Source organism: Odocoileus virginianus, chromosome 7 (genome assembly GCF_023699985.2).
Source record: "Odocoileus virginianus isolate 20LAN1187 ecotype Illinois chromosome 7, Ovbor_1.2, whole genome shotgun sequence".
Classification (NCBI taxonomy): Eukaryota; Metazoa; Chordata; class Mammalia; order Artiodactyla; family Cervidae; genus Odocoileus; species Odocoileus virginianus.
In genome coordinates this window covers 37,881,346-37,906,155 of record NC_069680.1, presented here as the reverse complement: position 1 = coordinate 37,906,155, position 24,810 = coordinate 37,881,346, and the positions used below count along the sequence as shown (strand labels likewise).

The window sequence follows — 24,810 nt, the reverse complement described above, 5'->3', positions numbered from 1 at the left end:
TGTTTTCATTATTGAATTATGGCCAAGAGAATCTTAGGCACAAATTGAATTATAATAAGTGGCTAAACTACTCAGGACCCGCGTGAAAGACTGGGAGCATTCTGACCCAAATCCAGTACGTGCTAGGTAAACTGAGTTCAATTTGGGCCAGGCAGGAGAGATGAACACAGACAGAAAAGGAGTTAATGGATCCTGGAGAGGCTACAGGTATTTACTAATAACTGCCAATCAACAGGCATCTGGAAGAACATAAAAGTATATTAATGACAAAAAAATTTTAGTTACTGGAATTTTACATAATTTTACTCATGATACACAGGCAGCTAAAACAAAATTTCTGAAAATTCAGAAAAGTTAAAATTTCTGAAAGTTAAAACATTTTTAACCATAACCTCTAATTTTTAAGTTGCTTGCTTTTTGGCAGCAGCCACATGATAAATAGCAGCTGAAAACTCAGTCATTTAAATTTCAGAATAAAGATACACTGCAACTTATAGTTAGAGTCTATTTGCACCAAAACATGCCACAGGCAAATGATTCAGCTAATGTACATAACAAAGCTATATACTTGACATGATATCACAAATTGGGAAGATTAGTCTGCTAACTTGCTTACATAACCACGCAATAAGAATGTCATGATATTTCACTTAAATTAGTTAACTCCTTGACTGTAGAAAAACATCTTTTAAAAATGTTGACTATCACTGATATTCAAGTTTTACTAATAGTTGTTGAGAAAAAAATACGAGCATTGAATGCAATATTGTTAATGCCTCACATAGCAGGAATAAAAAGCCAAGAATGCTCAGTTATATTTTGAAGCTATTGAATATTAAAATAAGCAAATCAAATGCAATGCACGTTTGGATGGTAACTGAGTCTCTTCAGAATCATCATTTTACATTTGCAGTCAATTTATCTCTTTATCCATCTGAAGTAGATAAATTGAATATCACAGTTAATAGTAAGACAGTGGTTTTGAACAAAGCCAAGCATCCGTCTTTTCAGCGAAGATATACATGTCATTTTGCCTTCCATAAGATCTCAGCATATTTTTTTTAAGTAGATAAACTCAGAAGAGAAAACAAATGTCAAATTGAGCAGAATATTTTCTCTCTCAGTTCCCTTACATGGAAGAGTAATTCCTATCATACAGCAAATCTAGAAGAGATGCACTTTGATACTACTGATAATTTGCATTTAAATAACTTAAGCATGGTAGCATTTTTTCCTTCAAGTGACAGAAAAATGCAATTGGCTACTTTCTTCAAAAATTTTGTGTACAATAAGCATTCAAAATTAAAAACATAGAAGATGGAGATGTGAGAGTAAATATTCTGTTAAATGATTTTAATAAAATATTAAAACTTTAGTCTTTTTTGTCCTTCTTCTTCTTCTTTTTTTTTTTCTTGGCTGCATGGTTTGAAGGATCTTAGTTCCTGATTGACCAAGGATCAAACCCACATGCCCTGCAATAGCAATGAAGAGTCTTAACCACTGGACCATCAGGAAGGTTCCCCAAATTTCGTGTCTTGTCTGTATTATTGCTATGACTAATAAATGCTAGTTATCTTAAAACAAATAAGGATATGAATAATATTCATTAACATTTTCCATGCTGGTAAGTTAAGTAGCAATTAGGCATTCAACAAGAATGTTTTGGGCTTGCCTGATGCCTCAGACCATCCATAAAGAATCTGCCTGCAGTGCAGTAGACCAGGATTTGATTCCTGAATAGGGAAGATCCCCTGAAAAAGGGAAGAGCTACCCACTCGAGTATTCTTGCCTGGAGAATTCCATGGACAGAGGAGCCTGGTGGAATCCAGTCCATAGGGTCACAAAGAATTGGACACAATTGAGCAACTAACACTTTCACATTTTCATTCATCCATTCAAGAATGTTCCAAATTTATTTATTTAAATTTATTCTGAGATAGCCTGAAGTGAAATTTTGATAGTGACCCCACAAAACTTTGTCTCAGATGACAATGTGGTTTAATATTGGGGGAAAATAAATATTTTGTTCTTGCTAGGATTATTTCCTATATATTTTTAATAAGCATTAACCCAACATTAATTAAGTCACTACTATTTACTGAGATAATGATTAGAACCAATAATATAAATGTCAGGGGAGTTTGCAATTTCCTCGGTTCTGGCTTGTTGCAACAAAAGTTTGAAATGACAGACAGACCAGTGCTGCAGCCCTCAGACAGATCAGTGTTACAGCCCTGTGTAATTTTCTCAGAGGGACCAGTGTTACAGCCCCGTGTTACAGCTTAGTTTTATTTAGAAAGTAAAGGAAAATACATCCTTGATGCATGAGGGTGGGCTAACACAAAAGACTCAAAGAGAAGAGATGCCCTAGGACAAATTTTGGCTTCTCTTTTTAGATTTTTTTTTTTTCTCTCTTCCCCCTGAACTTGCCCTATGTAAATTGGGCTAGCCAGGAGGACTGTTTGTTTTACCTGAGGTTCTCACTCTGGCCCTTGGACCTTCCTTTGTTTTATTTTCAGGGGCTTTCCCTTTCTTTGTCTCTTAACCACCACCATTTTGGACTCTTTTTTTCCTATTCAAACTACCTAACATTCCCACTTCAAGAGATGGGAGGCCCAAATCTTTGGGAATAGGGACATTGAGCTCTCTCTGGATACTTCCTGCTGAAGTGGGACAGTGAGGGCCACTGGGCCTCCCCGTCTTGCTAGTCTCAAGCCTCAGAATCCTTATGGCAGTGTCCATCTAAGGATGAGTGATATTTTCTGTGTTCAGCTGTAGTTTTATATATTCCTGTTGAACTGGCACTGCATGCTGTAGCTTGTTGACCTGGGCAGAGACAAAACCAGCTAGACAATTGATAATATATGGAGCAATCATAAGCAGCATCAATATGGTGATTAAAGGGACTAGTAGGGGCATTAGCCAACTCCAAATTTCCCATCACCAGAAGGATCCCCTAAAGAAAGATGGTAGCCACCTGAGAACTCTCCAGCTCATTCTTTGAGATCCTGTAGGGTCTGAATGTTTTTGTTGAGGACTGAGACTTTCTTTAACTTAGACTTTCTTAATTTACCCAGAAACAACACATCTCATTCTAGATGGCTCAAGTCCCTCCTTGTTCAGGTATCAGGAGATCTATCTCCTGTCTCTTTTGGAGTACAACTCCTGCCAAGCTGTGTTGACTCTTTAGAGCTATCCTGAGAAATCTATCCCCAGAAGCTTAATTGTGTTCACTAGGATGGTACTCATTTGTAGTTCTGAATATGTTTCTGAGATCTCCCAGGGGCTCACAGGTGTATTGAGAGTTCTTTTCTGTTTGCTTCCATGGCTTGACTCATGAGTAGTGAAACCAGGAGTCATGCCCTGGTACATTTACTGCTGTGATGGTAGAAAGTATTACAGGGTAGGGGCTCTTCCATAGGGGCTGAAGTTGAGTCTTTGGGGACCCATCTTTCCAAACTTTAATTAGGACTTGAGTCCCTGGAGCTTATAGTGATGACTCTTTAGAATCTTTTGGGTCCTGATTGACACCCTACAAGTGTATATCCTGTTGGAATTGCCCAGTGGCCATGGTATGACTGGAGGGTCTGAGCCTCTGGATCTAGGAAGAGGTCACTGACATAAACAAAAGGTCTCCCACATAGCATCTCACAAGGACTAAGACCAACCTATCCCTTAGGAGTAACACAGCAATATGGGTGTGGAGGAGACCTATTGGTAAAGCCTCCTTTCATCCCAGGGAGGTCTCCTGGGTTATCTTTTTTTTTTTTTTTTTAATCGCTGATTTTAAGAATTGGTTGGCTCTTTCTACTTTTCCTGAAGACTTAGGTCTCCAGGCACAATGGAGATAATAAGCAATGCCCAATGCTTTAGAGACCCCTTTGGTGACTGTAGAAGTAAATGATGTCCCATTGTCACTTTGTAATGACCTGGGCAGATCAAATCTTGGAATGATTTCATGGAGAAGTTTTTTAACCACCTCCTCCTGGTCCAGCTGCAGTCTTCAAGCTTCTTGGGGGTTGTTTAATTGGCAAATTGGACAAGAGGAGACCACTTGCCTTATAATCATTTGGAAGCCTGCTCCATTGAAGGATCTTTCTAGTAACTCTTTGAAGGGGCTTTTCCCCTAAATGAGTGGTGGCATATAAGGAGTTAACCAACTTCCATTGGAGGTTCCCAGGCAGAAAAAGGAGTCCTTTCTTGTGTAACTACACCATATGATCTTGAAAGCCCTTACTCTTAACTTTAAGAGTTTCACCTTCAGTATATGAAGGAGTTTCTGGCAAACTAGTCTATAGAACTAAGGTGACCACCCCTATTAGGTCATGGTTCTGTAATGCTGCTCTCTTAGCTGCCTGATCAGCTGCTTGGTCCCTTCGTGCCACGTCTGTGCTCCCTTTTTGGTGTCCTTTACAGTGGGAGACTGAAACCTCAGTGGGCAGATGAAATGCCTCCAAAAGTCTAAGGATTTGATCACCATATTTGATTGGGGACCCTGAAGTGGTCAAATGGCCTCTTTCTTTCCAAACAGCAGCATGTGCATATAACACCAGAAATGCATACTTGGAGTCAGTGAAAAATACTACTCTTTTTCCTCTTCCCAGCTCTAAAGCTTGAGTCAGAGCTATGAGCTCAGCTAAATGGGCTGAAGTACCTTGTGGCAAAGGTTTAGCCCCTATGGTCTCAATATTGGAGACTACTGCATATCTGGCTCTTCTTTTTCCATCCAAGACAAAGCTTCTTTCATTAGTGCACCAGATTTCCTCAGGATTGGTTAGAGTATCTTCTGACAGTCCAGCTTGAGATTTTGTCCAATGGTCCAAGGTTTCTAGCAAGAGTGAAAGGGGAGAGAGCCCTTGGGGGTAGGCAGGAGGGTGGCTGGGTTAAGAACCTCACAAGGGGACATAATCAGGCCTGGATTATCCATCAGCACTACTTGATATCTGAGGATTCTTTGATCAGTTCAGTTCAGTTCAGTTGCTCAGTCATGTCCAACTCTTTGTGACCCCATGAACTGCAGCACGCAAGGCCTCCCTGTCCATCACCAACTCCTGGAGTTCACCCAAACCCATGTCCATCAAGTCGGTGATGCCATCCAACCATCCCATCCTCTGTTGTCCCCTTCTCCTCCTGCCCTCAATCTTTCCCAGCATCAGGGTCTTTTCAAATGAGTTAGCTCTTCATATCAGGTGGCCAAAGTATTGGAGTTTCAGCTTCAGCCATCAGTCCTTCCAATGAACACCCAGGACTGATCTCCTTTAGAATGGACTGGTTGGATCTCCTTGAAGTCTAAGGGACTCTCAAGAGTCTTCTCCAACACCACAGTTCAAAAGCATCAATTATTTGGCACTCAGCTTTCTTTATAGTCCAACTCTCACATTCATACATGACCACTGGAAAAACCACAGCCTTGACGAGACGGACCTTTGTTGACAATGTAATCTCTTTGCTTTTTAATATGCTGTCTAGGTTGTTCGTAACTTTCCTTCCAAGGAGCAAATGTCTTTTAATTTCATGGCTGCAATCACCATCTGCAGTGATTTTGGAGCCCAGAAAAATAAAGTCTGACACTGTTGCCACTGTTTCCCCCTCTATTTGCCATGAGGTGATGGGACCAGATGCCATGATCTTAGTTTTCTGAATGTTGAGCTTTAAGCCAACTTTTCCAATCTCCTCTTTCACTTTCATCAAGAGGCTTTTTAGTTCTTCTTCACTTTCTGCCATAAGGGTGGTGTCATCTGCATATCTGAGGTTATTGATATTTCTCCCAGCAATCTTGATTCCAGCTTGTGCTTCCTCCAGCCCAGTGTTTCTGGCTTCTCCCATTCAGGAGTTGTTTCACTTGGTGACTGATAAAAATAGTTTGCCCTCAAGAGAAGAGTTTTAAAGCATCTTCTATCAGGACTTCAATAGCTGCAAGATTTCAAAGGCAGAGAAAGATCTCTTCCCAATAAGGGAGTAGGACACTCAGAGACCACCAGAAACTTGCGGGGGGCTTGGGGGATATTTGTCCATCACAGCAATAAGGAAATGCTCAGTGAATCTTTTTGTAGTTGTTTTTCCTGTCTCATCCAAAATGGTACAGGTTTGGGAGGAGAAGGCTCTGGAGTAGGAGGTCAGGACAGAGTAGGTAGACCCTGTGTTGACCAAGGAATTCTTGGACCTACCTGCCACATCCAGTTGCACCCCTGGCTCTAGCCCCATAATAGTTATCTGTGACAGGTGGGCTGGCTGGAACAGGCTGTTTCAGTCCTGTTGAACCACCATGAGGGAAGGCTTGGCACTTGACCTTGGGGCTTGGGTCCCAAGGACAGAGTACCACCCAATCTCCCAATAGATGGCATCTATAGCAAGCTGTTTTGGGAGACTTGTCATGGTTTGGACACTCTTTGGCCCAACGTCCTGCCTGTCTACAGATTAAACATTTGCCTCATGAGTTGTCCTTCAAGGACTTGGGGTTTGCTATAGGGTTTCCCTGGAGGGCGGGAAGCATCTGGGCATACTTTATCTCTTTCCTTTTCTCCCTTTCCTGGGCCTTGGCCTCCCTCTCCTGTTCTCTGTTATAAAAGGTATTGGTGGCTGTCAGGACCATCTCATCTAAAGAGGCAGCAGGGTCCTGCTGCTCTAGCTATTGTAACTTCATCCTGATGTCTGATGCAAATTGGGACAGGAATTTGTCCTTTAAAAATTACCTGTCCCTCGTAAGAGTATAAGTTCAGACTGGTAAACTTTTGGAGGCCTCTTACAGCCTTTCAAGAAAGGCAACGGGGCTCTCATTGGACTCCTGTGTTATTGCTGAAACAGGACATAGCAGATTATTTTTTTCTGGGCTACTTTCAGTCCTGCCTTCACACTGATCAGAAAATGATCTTTCCCAGATGTGCTCAGGGTCATTATAATTCCAATTAGGATCTGAGAGGGGACCACAGTTTCACCTACTGGGTATTTATCACTTGATATGTGAAGCTCCATAGCATACCTTTGGGCTTCCTTTAAGATCCTAGCAAGCTCAGGGAAAGGACTGAGATGGATATTGACTGATATATGGGATTTTTGTAAAAGGACGAGAAAGAAATACAACTGCTTCTTAAACAATGTGAAGGTTAGGGGCCCTTAATCCTAAGGAGTTGAAAATCTGAGCCTTTTCTTTTTTCCCTTGGCCACACTGTGTGACATGAAAGATCTTAGTTTTTCAACCAAGTGTTGAACTTGTGCACCCCTGCAATTTAAGGGCAGTGTCTTAACCACTGGAGTGCCAGAGAAGTCCCTGAGTCTAACTTTTGACTCCCAAACCTTAACCACTAATAGACTACTACTGGCTGGAAGTCTTACCGTTAGTATAGAGAAAATTAACATATGTATTCCATACTATATTCTCACAAAAAAGCTAAAAAGAAGAAAATATTATTGAGAAAATTATAAGAAAAATATATTTATAGTACTGTACCATATTTAACAATAATGCAAGTTTACACCATCTGTTTAGGATGGTTTATTAATATTTATATCAGTGTTGTCTTATATAATACAAAACACTGTAGATGTTATACATATTACTAATTCTGGGCCTAAACAATAAGATAATGTGAGAAATGAAAACATGGGACTTTCCTGATGGTCCAGTGACTAAGACTCTGTCTTTTCATTGCAGGGGGCCCAGGTTTGGTTCTGGTTAGAGAACTAGATCCCACATGCCAAACTAAAAATCCCACATGCTGTAATTAAGACCTGGCATTGCCAAATAAATAAATAAATATTAAAAAAAGAAATTTAGTCTTGTTTAAAGGTCTAATCTATGCATTGACAACAGGGAAGAAGAAATACAATATCAGCTTTACTGTACCTAGTGTAATCCAATGATTGCTTCATGATAGCCTTGCCTATACATTAATAAATAAACCATTATAAAAATGTTTATGGGAACTTCCCTGGTGGTCCAGTGGCTAAGACCCTATACTCCCAAAGCAGGGCTTGGACTTGAGCCCTGGTCAGGGAACTAGGTCCCACATGCTACAACTAAGATCCTGTACAGCCAAATAAATATTTTTAAAAATGTTTGTGGCATACAGTATTAACATCATATTCATAATGCAGTATTGGAAACTGTTATCCTTTTTAAAATCACTTATCTGTGATGATAGACTGATATGCAATTTCTCCATTTATGAGAAGTGTACTGTATACTATTGTAATTCTTTGAAAAGTAATAAAACAGTAAGAAAACACATTATTAATTTTATATTGAATATCAATCACTGTATGCTTATAGAAAAACAGACTAGTATCTACATATATTTTATGCATGCATGACATCCTTAATTTTTTTAAATTTTGTCAATATGTCTAGACTACATGGTTCACGTGCAAGTTTTATTTTCCACATTGTTGGAAATCTCAAAAGAATGTTTCAGTGTATTTATTTAAAAAAACACCTATAAATGGACTCATACAATTTAGATTGTCTAGTTAAGGGTTAATTAGACATTAGGATGCAGTTGTGACATTTCAACATGAACAAGTACACAGAGGTTTGGCTATATCAGGTTTTGTTTCAATTATAAATTCACAAACTTTTTTCTAAAAATCTTGCCAACAAGTGGGTGTCAAAATACTAGAATTTTCCCTGGAGAAAGAAATGGCGACTTGCTCCAGCATTTTTGCCTGGAAAATCCCAAGGACAGAGGAACCTGGTGGGCTACAGTCCACAGGGTCACAAAGAGCTGGACATGACTTAGTAACTACACAACAAGAATTTAGTCCATATACAGAAGATTACAGAATATCTCACTGGGGTCTGGGGCTGCATCTCATAATCTATCTATCTATATCTATATATATATATATATATAAATTTCTACAGTGAAACATACATGTGTACATTAATTGGGTACATAGAGTCAATATGAGTCTCACAACAGGTCAGGATCAGTTTTGCTACCTGATGAATTACAAAAATTAAATTGTTCTGGAAGTTTTTTTTTTAATTTTTAAAATGGTAAATAAGGGACTATATACTTGTAATTCTTCAGTTCATGTGTAAGTGGTGGTAATTTATGAAGGAATAAAGAGGAAATTACAACAGGTAAATTTGAGAGTGTAGCAGAGGTTAGAGATTATAAAGCTCATACACATTAGAGGAAAGGTTTGAAAATGAGTGAGAGTAACACTCAGATCCACTTTCCCTGATAAATTACACTAGTCACACATGAAGGACTACCTGAAAACTGAAAGATATTTATGGGAACAATTCCAACCAAAGATGATGAAAACTTGAAATATGATAGAGAAGACAGGTTCAAAGAAATAAGAAGAGTTGAATTTCTTAATCAGACATGTGAAGAACAATTCACACTTGCCTTAAGAAAGCAGTTAGTATTTGAACAGGAAAAATATTTGGATATTTTAACTTAAAGGACTGTATCATAAAATAAAAAGGATACATCCTAATTATGTGTGCGTGTGTGTGTGTAGAGTGTATGCATGTTTCTGTGTACACATGCATATATATGCATGTGATATTTCTATGATGGTGGTGGTATAGTCACTAAGCTGTGTCCAACACCTGCAACCCCATGGACTTTAGCCCATCAGGCTCCTCTGTCTATGGGATTTTCCAGGCAAAAATACTGCAGTGGGTTATCATTTCTTTCCAGGAGACCTTCCTAACCCAGGGATCAAACCAGGGTCACGTGTATTACAGGTGGAGTCTTTACCAACTGAGTTTCGAGGAAAGCTCCACAATACTTCTATAAATTCCATGAGTTGTTTAGGGCTAGAGTTATACACTTTCCTCCCACCACCATGATTATCTTATTTCAGTTGAAATATTTAAACTTATAATTAGAGGAACGTATAGTGAGAGTCAAAATACAAGTGATTTTTTTTAAATTACAAAATAAGATTAAAATCCAAAACAATCAATTATTTTAATACCTTATTTTGAAAGGAACATCATCTTTCATTTGTATCACCCAACTGATATACTTTACTGATTACCCTCATACATATTTCATATATCTGAAATGACTATCAATAAAAACAAATTTAGTCCAGATATAGAGAGTGAGATTGAACCAAACGTGTTGGCTATCCTAAGGCTGCCCAGATTGCATCCTGACCATCAGGGCTCAAGCAGAAGTCTGAAATCCAGTCTGCTTTTTCCTTCTTCAAGCTGCACAGCTTGATATGGCCTACATCTGTCTAGAGTAAGAGTTCACCTCCGTAAATTGTTTTCTGCACAGTGACTTAATTTTTGTAGTCATCATTGGGATGAGGGAGATTAAGTTTTCTTCTCAGAGAAGGTTCTTTTATGAATTATCAAAGGCAACTCTGTGTCAATAGCCAGAGTCAGCCTTCTGCTAAACCACCTTTCACTTGCTTATCACCTTAACAGGTTTAACTATAACAGGAACTCTCCTTTCTCCTTTGTCTTCCACATGACTGATTTCATGTAATAAACCCTGTGTGGACATTGGTTCTTGAGGTTCCAGAACATAAATATCTCTGGCTCTGCCACATGATAGCCATTATAGCCTAAGTGTTGCCTCAGGCAAGATACACATTTATTGAAGAGAGGGAGTTAGGTTCTATTCCAACAAGTCATCAAAAGAACTGTGTGACTACAGACTTAAGTCAGAAATTGCCAAATCCTTATGGAGAGAAGCATATATAAACATTTACAAACTGAATTACATTCTGAAAATGACTAAATCTAAAGCTCAATTTGTAAACACAGAGAGAGAATTTAATAATGTAAAAGCTCATTATATGAGCCATTACTGTATACATTTTCCTGTAATACAGTCTAATTTCTAGCTTGGGTTTGAAGTACATTATTTGTAATATATGTTCAGAAAAAATTCAGACCACAAGGAGTTAAATTGAAGTGTTAATATAAAGAAAATTTTCATATCATTTAAATACATAAGAAAATATAAATTAACCTATATGAAATCAATAATATTTACCATTCTGACCCCTCCAAGTGGGTATTTTATGGAGTTCAACTGAATTTTAATTGTTCATGACAACAAAATTATTTCCTGTGTTCTTTGGAGAATGCTTGTCTTTATATTTTATATCAGAAGCAGTTAGAATCCAGACACTAAGTGTACCTACATACACACATAAAATTGACTCTTTTTTATCATGGAAATAGACTGCACTTTGATTATTGGCATTCTGGCATACTTAATTTTGTTTTCAAGAGCTTCAGTCTCTAGAGGTGGAATTTATAACCTAAGCTAAGTCAGTAAGCAGTGGCCATGGTGATTGGTTGGCTCAGAGATAGGCATGTGATATAGATGGTCTAAACAGAGGGGATTAGGGACTTTTAGGGAAATGTTATGAATATTAATTTAGAACCATATGGAACAGGTAGAGTAGATAGCATAGATTAAGATCATGAGGGAAGCCTGCCTTAAAATATAACCTTCACCAATGAAATCAAAGCTGACAGGCTGTAAAATCACTTAAGCCTTCGGATCAATCCTTTCCTGAAGCCTAAAGAGGAATTCTAGACTTTCAGATTCATATGTAATTAAACTTATAAATTTAGATAAGTCAGATTCCTAAGTCAATAAAATTACTTTGTTTATGCTAATTTGAGTTGTATTTTCTGTTAATTTCACTCTTAACATGTATGTGAAGGTACTCATAAGTATAGATAGGAATGTGTTTATAGATAATCATTAAAACACCACACATAAAGATTACATATTATTCAAATTTTTGGTAAATTAATCATATTCTATTATTTTAAGTGTTTATATTCAAAATCATATATAAATATGTATATGAATTTATTGTCTTCTTGCAGAGAATATGCTCAACAATATTTAAAAATTTTAATACAACTAGTGGTGATGAGTGCTAGTAATTGAAGAGAAGAGGAACTACATCGACCTTACACAGTTCAAAGCCTCACAGCTCCTCAGTTACCTTGAAGAAGAGGAAACCTTCTTCATTTTTAATGAGGCAAAAGTCATGTCAGCCATTAATTATATTCCAAGACAGAAGTGCCTCCGCTACAATCTTCCCTATTCTTGATATATGAATCTCAATGTCCAAACAAACAGAAGAATAACTCATTATATTTGAAAAGCTTTCAGAGGAGCTAGGGGTCAGAGATAAAAGCATTTGAAGTGAGAAATAGATATAATCATTAAAGAAGGAAAACCTAATAGCGTGATTCAGTTTGGTCTATGAAGAAAAAAATACAAACAGTGACAGAAGCTATTGGAGAGGTACTGAATATAATCTCTATGATGACATTTATAATCTCAAGATTTTGAGAGGGAGAGTTTTATGTGTGAAATACATGAGCAGGAAAGGAAAAAAAAAAGAGAGAAAGCGAGCAAGAGACAGACACATTAGAGTGTTTTGCTGTCGATGAAACAATTTAAAAAATATCACCTCATTTTGGTCTTGTAACAAACCCACACAGGGTGAAGGGCAATTATTATCACACTCATTTTAGAAATGATGAAAGGGAGGCTGATGTCCTGTGTGGCTAAATGACTTTAGTACAACTAAATAGCTAGTAAATGGTGGGCTTTAGATTATATTTCAGATCTTCTGACTGTAACTCCTCAGAAGTTTTATACCAATTTCACACTATAATATGCCACTCATAAACCACAAATAAGTATTCAGTCTAAGTAGATGCTAATATAATTTCAAACAGAAAAGCTTTGAATATTTGGTCACAGCCTACTCTAACACATTCCAGCTGTATTGCTTGGCTCTGATATATCTATTTACTTTATTTCAGAAAACATTTTCTGAATAAATTTATCAAATTTATTGTTATTGGAAATAAATAAATTATAATTTGGCTAAAATCATCTTTTGAAAATTCTTATAAAATACTTAAGAATTCCTATAGTTGTTTCTGTGTGAATCTTTAAAACTTCTCTAAATCCTCTGGTACCCCCTTCAATTCCTCCATGAAAGGGAGAAAAGCCAAAAAGCTATTTTCCCCATATACCCTAGAAAAAGCAGTGGCCATTTGATCCATTTGTGTGTCACAAAATATAAATGGAAAAATCTGATTGGTGGAAAGTTTGATACTGGAAATATATGATTTTGGAAAGTTTGGCATTCCCCAGTAAAGAGTCACTACATTTGGTGCATCTTTTCTCTTCTTGCTTTAAGTTTGGGCACAACATCTGCAAAGGCAGCTTTCATCAATTGTGAAATATCCAGATAATGCTTTTTTTCTTTTTTTTTTCCTGGCCCCTGAAACCCCTAAAACAACTTAAATCATGTTAAGTATGCTTTATGTCACAACTTAAAACAGACAATACCAACAGCATCCTTAGGTAATATACACATATGCATCATACACATTTACCTGAGGGCAGGTGGGAAACCATTAATCAAGGAATAAATGTGTATCTACCACGCTAATATCCTTCAGAGGCAGGGCATTTTTGTTGGGTTAAATATCTTGGTGTTGCAGACTTACTTTTCAGTCTTATACATTCCTGACTTGAATATTTGCTGCCAAAGCAACTTGCTTTCCCCATTGTCATCACCTTTCCCTTGTTTCCGCCCTTCCATCTAGCAACATTGCTTTCTCATTACCCTATCTTCTGTAACACTGTCTGTTGAAGTATAGGTATAATCCTTCAACCTTAACTGAAACAGTATCTCTTATATAGACGCTTGCCTGATATCTGTGACCAAACCATTTTCTCCTTTTAATCTCTTTGGAAAATGTTTCACTGCTCATGAAGCATTTGTATCTCATACTTTAATTTTTTTGAATGTACTAGTTCTATTTACTGCCCTCTGCAAAATTATCACCTTCACTCCCAGTAGAGCACAAAACTCCTGGAGGGCAGGAAGAGTATGTGGCTATTTTTAATTAGCAATGTGATTTTCTTTAGCCACCCAGTACATGGCACAGATCCTGATATTGGAGTGATATTGGTGGGATAGCCATGAATACCAAGGTTGATAAGTTGATTTTTCTGTAAAAATTAATTGCCTTCATTGTGTCCTTCTATACTGCTACATACTTGTCAAAAATTATTGTCAGAAAAGAGGATGAGTTATCTCCTTGAATCTTAACTTTTAGAGAGTTTGTTCTTTATAAATATAAAAGGATCTCAAGAATAAAGACTTCCAGAAAGCACCCATGCATATTATTAACAGGGTTAGCAAACAACTGCACACAGGCCAAATCTAGCCCACTGGCTCTTTTGGCAAAGAGGTAGTGGAACATATGCAGTTTATGAATGATCTAAGGCCACTGTTGTGCTTCAAAGACTGAGTAATTACCCCAGAGACTAATACATATATATAATTAATATGTATATATATAAATGTGTAATATAGTAATATGTATATATATAAATACACACACACACACATGCATATCCCACAAAGTCACAGACATTTGGTATCTGGACCTTTGAAAAGCTTACTACATCTTGTTAGTAAATTGGTCAAAAGCAACAATTATTCAAATTGTTAGGTCAAATAAGTTAGAGAAATAAAATTAAATAAAATTAAATAATTTTCTTAAGACAGACCTCCTCAGAGCCTGTGATTCCTATTACATGTTACATGTATTCCTATTATGCATTACTAATTTTCATGTTCCCCAATATTCTTGATCACTGGAAATTTTTAATGGACTGTATCTCATGCCTAGTTACCTGAGGATCACCAGGTTGACCAATTGTTGCTTTAGTGAAGTGCATTAAAAAAAAAAAAAAAAACAAAACTGAATTGCAGTTTCTCCTTTAAAGTATATTGCCCTCTTCTGATAATATTTAACTCTCTGTGAATTGACATATTATTCTAGTGATTTTCTCTAATATAATTAAGCCCCTTAGCAAACTGACCCATGATAAAAGGACCACTTAATCTTCCTTCAGTTTAAAAGTAACAATGTACCTTGTGCTATAAACAAGTAAGGCAGTGATTATCTCAGTGATGTGGATAATTAACATCAAAACAACAGCAATATACTTGAGGGGAAATTTTACAATCACAGATTTAAAATTACTTGTGGGTGTTAGTTGCTTACCTGAGTCTCTTTGCAACCTAATGGACTGGGGCCTGCCAGGCTCCACTGTCTGTAGAATTTCCCGGGCAAAAATACAGGAGTGGGTGGCAATTTTCTCCTCCAGAGGATCTTCCTGACCCAGGGGTTGAACCCAGGTCTCCTGCACTGCAGGTAGATGCTATGCTGGCTGAGCGGCCAGGGAAGCCCAATTACTTAAAGGGAGATGGGAGGGAGGTTCAAAAGAAAGGGGATATATGTATACCTGTGGCTGATTCATGTTGAGGTTTGACAGAAAACAACAAAATTCTGTAAAACAATTATCTTCCCATTAAAAAATAAATTAATTTTTAAAAAATGGAACTTGACCAAAAAAAAAAATCCTTAATCTAATATAAATTAAGGCAGTAATACGTAATACCAGGTTTAGGCACATTAATGTGATTTATTACACAATTAATAACCCAATTAGATGTAGAAACTAGTTTCCATATTTTCTGATTAGTTCTTACATTACTACTTTGTTCAGTTCTTCCTTTAAGAAAATACAGTTTGCCTCATTTATATTCCTTAGACATTTTTCCTTTAACTTAAGTAAACACGTTGACTGTGTAAAAAGGTGCTAACTCAAAATATATTATTTTCCCAAAGGCTTAAAAATGTGCAGTTTACTTAGTTATTTCATTCATTTAACCTAATACATGATACAAACATAATTATAATTAAGTTGACACACGCATACTCCAAAGAGACCATCTAGGATTATCTCACAAAGGTAAATTCAGTATATAAAGATCCATAGTCTCAGATTTATAAATCATGCAACTCACTTACTATAACTGTAAATGCCTTCCGATTATCAGAGGAGAGACAGCACAGTGTAGTAGAACCTATTCTGATTTTGGAGTCAGACTCCAGTTTGAAACTTTGTCCCTTTCTTCTTCCAACTTCAGCTTTTAAGTTGGCAGAAGTCTTCTGACAAGTAAAGCCTGAGTACTTTGGCACTAGGTACTAAATGAAGTACAAGGGAACTTTATCCCACAGTTTGGCAGTGATACAGATTTCACCTATTTCTCATAAAATTCCTTCATTGATGGTGTCTAAAATATTCTCTTTTTTACAAGTTTGTTTCCTTTTCCTATTAGTACAGTTGAAAACACTATTAGTAATACCCATAAATGGAATATGTCCTTGAATACCTTACCTGCTAACCATATTTATTTAATAATTATAAAATTATTTGTAATAGTTAAATAAGATATGCACAGTGCTTTAAGATAAAAAATAAATAATAAAATCTCAGCATAGGGAAGGTAACAGCTTATAAAACAGTTGAAACACATATTGCGGAAGTTTTTGCAAAATTACTAAAGTCCTTTTCAACTTGTATGTATTTCTGGTAATTTGTTGCAGAACAGTGCCAAAAGTGTTATCAGTTACCCAAGGAAATAAGCAGATATTCTTTACACTAAAGTCAGGGAGCGTGCATGTGTGCACATGTGCGCGTGCACACACACACACACACACACACACAGAATTTCCCTAAAAATCTGGGAAAATTAAAATATATTCCATATTTTTAAGGATAATATTTTTACATATAAACAGAACCACAGAACTATAATGGCCTCATCCTTATTATTCAATATTTGAACACACTTCTACCATACAAGTTAGGTAGAGAAGGGGACATGAAAAATACTTATTCTCATGCTTCATGGAATTTATTATACTGAAAGGTAGAGAACTGAGAGTGATTGCATACGATAGTGTTTGCACTAGAAGCTGAACCTGCTCCACGAATACCTGCCTATCTCTACTTATGCACATATGTAATAACACATGACTTTGTATGTTAACATATGTTAATAATTGAAATAATAAGCTATATACACATTTTCCTGGAATAGTCAGAGACAAAATTCATTGGAATTCATCCTGGACTACAAATAGCAAGAAACTTTAGGACAGGAAACTAGTCTTTTCAATGGCTATTTTCAAGATTTTATGAAGTCCTTAACAAAATGAAAATTGATTTTTTTAAAATGTGAAAATGTATCATTTGAAATATATGAGTCCACAGAAATTTAAATATACCTATATGAGGAATAACACTATTGTTGGAATTATAAGGCCTTATGTATATTTAAATATACTTACATATATATCTTAGGTATACACAAAAGTACCTAAAGCAGCACTTTTAAAACTTAAGATTTTCTAAAAAATAAATTCATAATTACTGACAAGAGAAAATTATTTCAACTCTCTTTCAAAATTCTATAAATTCTCCCACTAAATGGCTTTTGATGTCACATGTATAATTTTATGATAAAATTATAACATTGTAAATTTATTGCTATTGTTAATCTTTTAAAATATTTAGGTAGAAAACATACATGTAGTGCCTACTATGCCCCAGCAATAAGATAGATGCTATAAATACAATAGTGGACAAGAGACACAGGTTCTCTATATTTCAGTAACCCACATTCTGCTAGGAGTGAGAGGATTTCAATAATAAGCAGGCATGTATATATAGACAAGATTTTACATGAATTGTAGATTCATGTATTTCTTCCTTAAAAACATTTGTTTTTCTAAATCATCACATTTTAATTGAGGTCTTTAAACATAAGTTTTATCCATTGCTGTCTCAATTTGAAAGAAATTGTCTATTTCTTTACCAATTTCCATAAGTTTCTATCTCTGGTTCTATTTCCACAGATTTAAAATATTATTAGACCACAAAATATACTTCTCCTTGCTTTCACTGAAGGTATTATTAGCCAAATTTTATCTTAATTCCTATTTTGTTACTCTAAACTTCCAAAAGCCATTTCTTCTACAATCAAAGCACAAGCTTCACTTCAAAAATACATAAAAGAAAATTGATTTTCATCCTGAAAATGTCAAGTTTCTGCCTATAATACTCAGCTATGGTTTTCTGAAACAGCAAAGTTCAAAAAGAGCCATCGACCTGAAGGCCCTTTGACACATGATGATGGATTCAATGTGTCTACTACCGTACTGCCAGAATGTCCTCCAAGAGAATGAGACAATCAATGAAGAATAAAAAATCTAAACTGGCTGAACACCTGCTTGTTTTAAACGAATTAAAAGAAAAATACTTGTCTTTCAATTTCTCCGGGGAAAGAGTTTTATAAACTCTATAATTAACTTGTTTCTCTTTTTCTGGCTTTGATGAATCAGATAATGCCTGAAAGTTAAACTCTGTATATAGATAATAAACTTAAAATATAGTTGCTATGTATTGTTCTTCTCCAAAAGAGAATGAAAATATTATGTAAAGGATACAATTTCAAGAAAAAACATAAACATTACTCACTGTTGTGTCTTGTCTTTCCCTCATCCAGTGATCCTGGCAACTTCAACTGTGTCTAGTGAATAATGCTTCCATTTTCCTATAGGATAGAGTTATTGATCAATGCCACATCAAAGCAAAGACTTTATTCAGGTACAGAACATAGGAGCAATTCATTTTCTTATAGATTATTCTTAGGCTTACAATGAATTAATGCAAATTCTGAAAAGTAAATTATGCAGTCATAACTTAAGTTTTGGAAGTGTCACACTTCTGATTGAAAACTTAAATCTCAGAATGCATACCAACACAAATGCTCCATAAATGTTCTTTACTTGGAAAACAAAATTTCACTCCCATCTGCAAATATTATACCATGTGACCAGAGTCCTAATAAGGAAGCACAGTATAAATTCTCCTTCAGTGACACTAAAAATATGGTTTTTATAGTATGGTAAATGGATGAAAGACAATTAAGAACAACTGTATAGATTGAAGATGACTTTTGAGTCTATAGCAATTTTAGTTTACAGAATGTTATACAAGACTCTTATTTCCTTTAGGTTCACAAATTTTGTACTTATGCTTTATGAAAGATGAAATGGATGATTTTATGACAATATAATGAAAAGTCCTAAGATATTTTAGCTACTGTCATTACTGCTACTAAATTTTAATCTTCCTCAAAATTGAAGGCTTTGCTTTAATTATTCTCACAGTTCTGTTAACACTGCATTGAGTATATATATAGCAGGAAGTACAGTGACACATAAATGGAAACAGCTATAGTTTGTTTGAAACACCTAAACATGTTCCCTTGAAATTCTGAAGTAGATATGAGGTTGACAAATGCTCCTCATTTATAAAACACAAAAATAATGCTTTGTTTCTCAAACTAAACTTTGCTTGTGAACTACTGAATAAGTAGAGATAAATACATAAAAATTACATCTTAAAATCATACTTCTAAAATGATCTACATTACACAGCAGAAGGTAAATAACATGCAAAAAGAGATAATTTTTATAAAAATTTAGAGCATAAAATTGAAATTTAAAAAATATTGTGTTTACATGAACATATTAAGATTTGTATATAAAATAAAAATTAAAATGCATAAAAGTGAATTTCATACCTCTTTAGGGACTAAGGAATATATAACTTTAAGGAAAAAATAAATTAGGACAGTTTCAATTTTTTTTAAAAATTAAACTGTGTTAATCTATTTTTTCACAATGAAATATAAGCTTAACATCAACATATAAAACATATCAGTTGAATCTTTGTAGGCAGATTATAGATGGGGCTTGATAGGATCTTCGAAATTGATACCTGCACCTGCCAAGCCCACTTTGGTCCCTTGGTAGCATCTGTGCTATTTTTGTATAGCTCTATGGCCTCATGGAATGTATTTTGGAAACTCCTGACATAGATAATTTCTTAACAGACTTTAATAAAAGCTCTAAAAAGGATATGCCACTTTATCTTTTTTAATCAACAGTGACTATACTAAAAGGACAAGTGGTATAGTGATTTCCTTCATGTACATAGGCTCTGAGTACAGTGTCATAGATGAAAAATGACTCAAGTTTTCCCTAGTTAGTCACTATTCTCTTTTGAATAGTGCTAACCTTCAATTAATCCCAATTTAAATAAATCACATTTCACTGTACTTTGGGTCTATTTGGCAATACAGTGGGGTTACTCAGGGATTTCTGAGTAATGATTATACATTATAAAGTATAAAAGAAAGTGAAGAAGATTTAAAAATTAATATTTAAGGTATTGAATGCCTCCAGACATGGAGACAACAGTTAAATGAAAGGGAAAATTTGAACAATTCTAGCAAGTATAAATTATATACAAAAAATTAAATTTTGTTTGATTGTGCCTATATGTTATCACTATACTTTCAAAGATCAAATAATTACTTAAAATTTCAATTTAATACTTATATCATCAGTCCTAGTTTTGAGAAGTTATAAATCAGAGCTTTTATCCAGAGTGCAGGATTTCAATAAATAATTTATACATTTACTAAAATTAAGAGGTAGAATAAAGGTGACATCTAAGGTTAGTACCAGCTCCTGACATATTTCCTTTATCATGACTATAAAAAAAAAATAAAACCTAAGTTTCTAGATTGATACTTTGATAATACCTCCTCTAGAAGTCTGTTTTCAGTTCAATTCCGTTCAGTTCAGTTCAGTTCAGTCGCTCAGTCATGTCCGACTCTTTGCAGCCCCATGGGCTGCAGCATTCCAGGCTTGCCTGTCCATCACCAGCTCCCTGAGCTTACTCAAACTCAAGTCTGTTGAGTCGGTGATGCCATCCAAACATCTCAGCCTCTGTCATCCCCTTCTCTTCCTGCCTTCAATCTTTTCCCCAGCATCAGGGTCTTTTCCAATGAGTTTCCAGTAGCATATTGGAGAGTTACCAATGTGGAGAGCTCATCTTTCAGCGTGCTATCCTTTTGCCTTTTCATACTGTTCATGGGGTTCTCAAGGCAAGAATACTGAAGTGTTTTGCCATTCCCTTCTTCAGTAGACCACATTTTTCAGACCTCTCCACTATGACCCGTCCATCTTGGTGACCCTACACAGCATGGCTCATAGTTTCATTGGGTTAGACAAGGCTGTGGTCCATGTGATCAGTTTTATTATCCTTCTGTGATTGTGGCTTTCATTCTGTCTGCCCTCTGATGGATAAGGATAAAAGGCTTAGAGGTCTATGTAGTATCAAGAGTAAACCTAAGCCTTTCTGCCTATTCTGAACTGCCTCAATATTATTGAGAATAAGTAACGTAAGCAGAGACACTATTTATTTACCACACACAGCTTCACACAGCTCTTTGGAAACGTTATCTAATGAACTCAAACTAATACTAGCATTACTAACTGAGAAAATTGTTTGCTTTTTAAAATCTTATTCATGATTGGCCTCTGTAATGTCTGTGATGTAGTAATTCAGTATTCAACCAATGAGATAGTTTAACTGCATTTCAACTCCTAAACAGTGCCATTAAATAAATGCACAACCATTGACACATTTATGGTGTGATCTAATTAAGCAACCACTCTACCTTGACAATACCTGAATAAGAAAGCTGTTTGATATTTATTAAGGTAAAAGACTGTTATGTTTCAAGAATGGAGTTTCAATCTCTGAAAACTCCACTCACAATAGAGTGATACTTTGAATTCTGGATCCAATATAAACACTAAAGAAGTCAAAATTGATAAAAATACAAAATTATGCATTGCTATTGCTTGATTTTTTTACACTCATTACAACTACTCCATCCAGTTTCATAAAATCCCTTCATATTTTAAGCCATGATATAGTAAAGCAGAATCATACAGTGTAAGGAGGGTTCTCAGCCTACTTTACTGTTTGGCATTTGATAAAGTTCTCTATCAAACTATGCTCTCATTTATTGATTTATAAAGTCAGTATATTGTACCTGACCATTTCTAACATGTCTTACAGATCTGTGATTCAAGGCCATGTAGTTTTAAATCAGAAGTAGACACTGGCTTCAACTCAAGAATTAATAGCAGTCATTTGATAGTGAACATTTATGTGAATGAGGATTTGATTACTGATCTGGGAAAGGATGCTGTGTTCAGGATGTGGGATGGCTGAGTAGTGGTGATCTGTGTCACAAAACTGTCACATCTGCAGTGGATTTAACCAGAAAGAAGTTAAAGTAAGACTCAGTAATAGAAAATACCTCCTTGAATTCATGTGATATAACCATTTAAATTGGAGAACTATTTTGAATATTTCACTTCAAACCTTTCAGAGAAAATAACATAAATTCCTCCTGGTTGTCATGAAATAGATTTCATGACCATTTACCTGCTTAGAAACCTAGAGATTCTCAAAAAAAAAAAAAAAAAAACAAAACACAAAGTACTGCATTTATTTTTCTTAAAAGCCCTTAGAAAATGTCATTTCAGTGATATAAGAAATATAAGAAATATAAACCACCAGGCTTCCCTGGTGGCCCAGTGATACAGAATCTGCCTTCAGTGTAGGAGACTGGGGTTCAATCCCCGGGCCGGAGAAGATCCCCTGGGGAAGGGAACAGCAACCCACTCCAGTACTGTTTCCTAGGAGAGAGGAGCCTAGCGGGCTACAGTCCATTCTGGCTTCACAAAGAGTCAGACACAACTTAGAGACTAAAAAACAACAAGCAAAGAAATATGTAATAGCTATTGTTAATCAGAAGAATAAATTTATATTTCAAGCAAAAACACTAGTATATAATAGAGAAGTTGAATAGACCAAAAGAAAATACATTTTTTATGAAAAGAAATTCTTAGTCACTATATTTATCAAGGTCATTTTTAAACCTAGATAATCATCTAATCAAAATATTATGATTTTTGTTTTTTTTCAAGATAAATCAACAAACATGTTTAAATGAAGGAATAGTCTTTGATTTTTTTTAAATAGCTTTAACTTAGTCAAAGATAGTCACAAAATTTAGAAAAAGCTGTTAAGTGAACAGGGCTTTGTTTGTGATCAAAGTGTTTAATATATGACTTTACAGAAAGGTTAGTGGCTATTTTGCATAACAAGATGCTCAATGAATGGCCACTTCAGAGTATTTGGATATTATAAATCATTACAATACCAGTTTGAAATCTAAAAGGCCTTCTAATACTCAGCATGCTACAATAACTCCATGAAATTATTTTTGGCATAGTTCAAGAGTGCACATCTCATGATTACTTTTTCCTACTGAGAAAGCTCACATAGAACACATCATTTTTTTAATTACATTTTATAGAATATTTATGGTATTGATAGAACGTAAGAAAAATTCAAAAGTGCAAAAAAGGGGAGATGGAGTTTATGTATATTAAAACAAAGGCAGAATTTAAACATCATATGTACTATTAAAAGACATTTTTCTTTTAGATTGTCTTTGCATGAGAGAGCTTTTATTAGAAAAAAAGTATTGTTTTCTGCAAGATAGAAACTGCTTCACAAGTTCTAAAAGCCTTTTAAACACAAAGATCTACAAAAATGATTTATGCAAACTTAAGTGAAAGTCAGCTGAGGCATATTGCAGAGATCACTCAGATTCTATTCCATACTTTCTCCCACAAACAGCCATATAATTATGTTTAACAAATTCTGAGGAAATGTAAGAATTCCTTTAGATAACAGGTTATGCTTTGTAATTGGCAATAAAAAGTACTGTAGAGTTCCTAGATACTTTTTTTAAGGTTTTTCTTTACCTCCAGTGGTCCAATGAATCTCTGCATTTAAATTGGCAAAGCCCTAGTAAAGCCTTAGTATATTACGGGGGTAAAATGACAAAATTGGAATCAGCTTTGCTTCTATGTTAAAAAGAAAATATGTTTGACTACATGAATGTGACTTTTTACTTTTTTAGATGTCATACACATAGTCAAGCATATTTTCTTTCTGATGCAAACAGCCAACTCATTGGAAAAGACCTTGATGCTGGGAAAGACTGAGGGCAGAGGAGAAGGGGACAACAGAGGATGAGATGGTTGGATGGCATCACCGACTCAATGTTTATGAACTCGGGTAAACTCCAGGAAATGGTGACAGACAGGGAAGCCAGGTGTGCTGCAGTCCACAGGGTCGCAAAGAGTTGGACACGACTTGGCAACTGAACAACAATGTGCATGTCTATGTGTATGTAAGGATGTGACTGTACATGTGAATATCTTTCTTAAAGGATTATGATAGCCTTCCTTTATGGTTACCTTAACATTAAACAATGCGCCTGAAATACACGAGACTGCTGTTTGATCCCTGGGTTGGGAAGATCCCAACTTTTATCAATTCTATAATGTTTTACATGTTAACAATATTGTATTGGTTGCATTTTTTGTAAATTTGCTTTCTCAGCTCATAGCATGCCTTTGGAGTTTGTAGAATACCTCAAATATGCCACTTTTGAGCTAAAATCAATAATAAACCCTGCGAATATACAAATGACACTCTAACCTTTTTTATTTTTCTAAAAAGCAAGAGAGGAAATTTACACGTGAAAAATATTCTCCCTGTTCCAGGAGGAACATAATATTCTCATTATTAAGATAAACAGGAAAGAGAAGCTGAAACCAAGGGAATTCTCGATAAGGTGACCTTGTTAAAATAATTCTTATTCTCTAAATTATGAGTTTGGGATTAACACAGACATACTACTATATATAATATAGATAACAAGGACCTAGTATATGGCATAGGGAACTATACTCAACATCCTGTAGTAATCTATAGGGGAAAAGTATCTAAAGAATGAATGGATATATGTATATGTATAACTGAATCAATTTGCTGTTACACCCAAAACTAACATAACATTGTGTATCAACTATAATATAAAAATAAAAAAATTAAAAGCTACCAAACAATCCAGAAAAAAACAAAGTTTATAATTTGAAAAGGAAAAACAAATTTTTATCTTCCTTTAGCCTCT

The 24,810-nt window shown here is 35.4% G+C and overlaps 1 protein-coding gene across 1 annotated transcript in view; it reads right to left on the bottom strand.

Annotated features, from left to right (window-relative positions):
• Positions 1-24,810, bottom strand: part of PCDH15 (protocadherin related 15) — a 1,725,758-nt gene that overhangs the window by 1,243,162 nt on the left and 457,786 nt on the right. Inside the window, exon 2 of the mRNA XM_070470562.1 lies at positions 18,366-18,441. The gene's annotated coding sequence lies outside the window, so the exon portion shown is untranslated. The remainder of the gene's footprint in view (positions 1-18,365; positions 18,442-24,810) is intronic.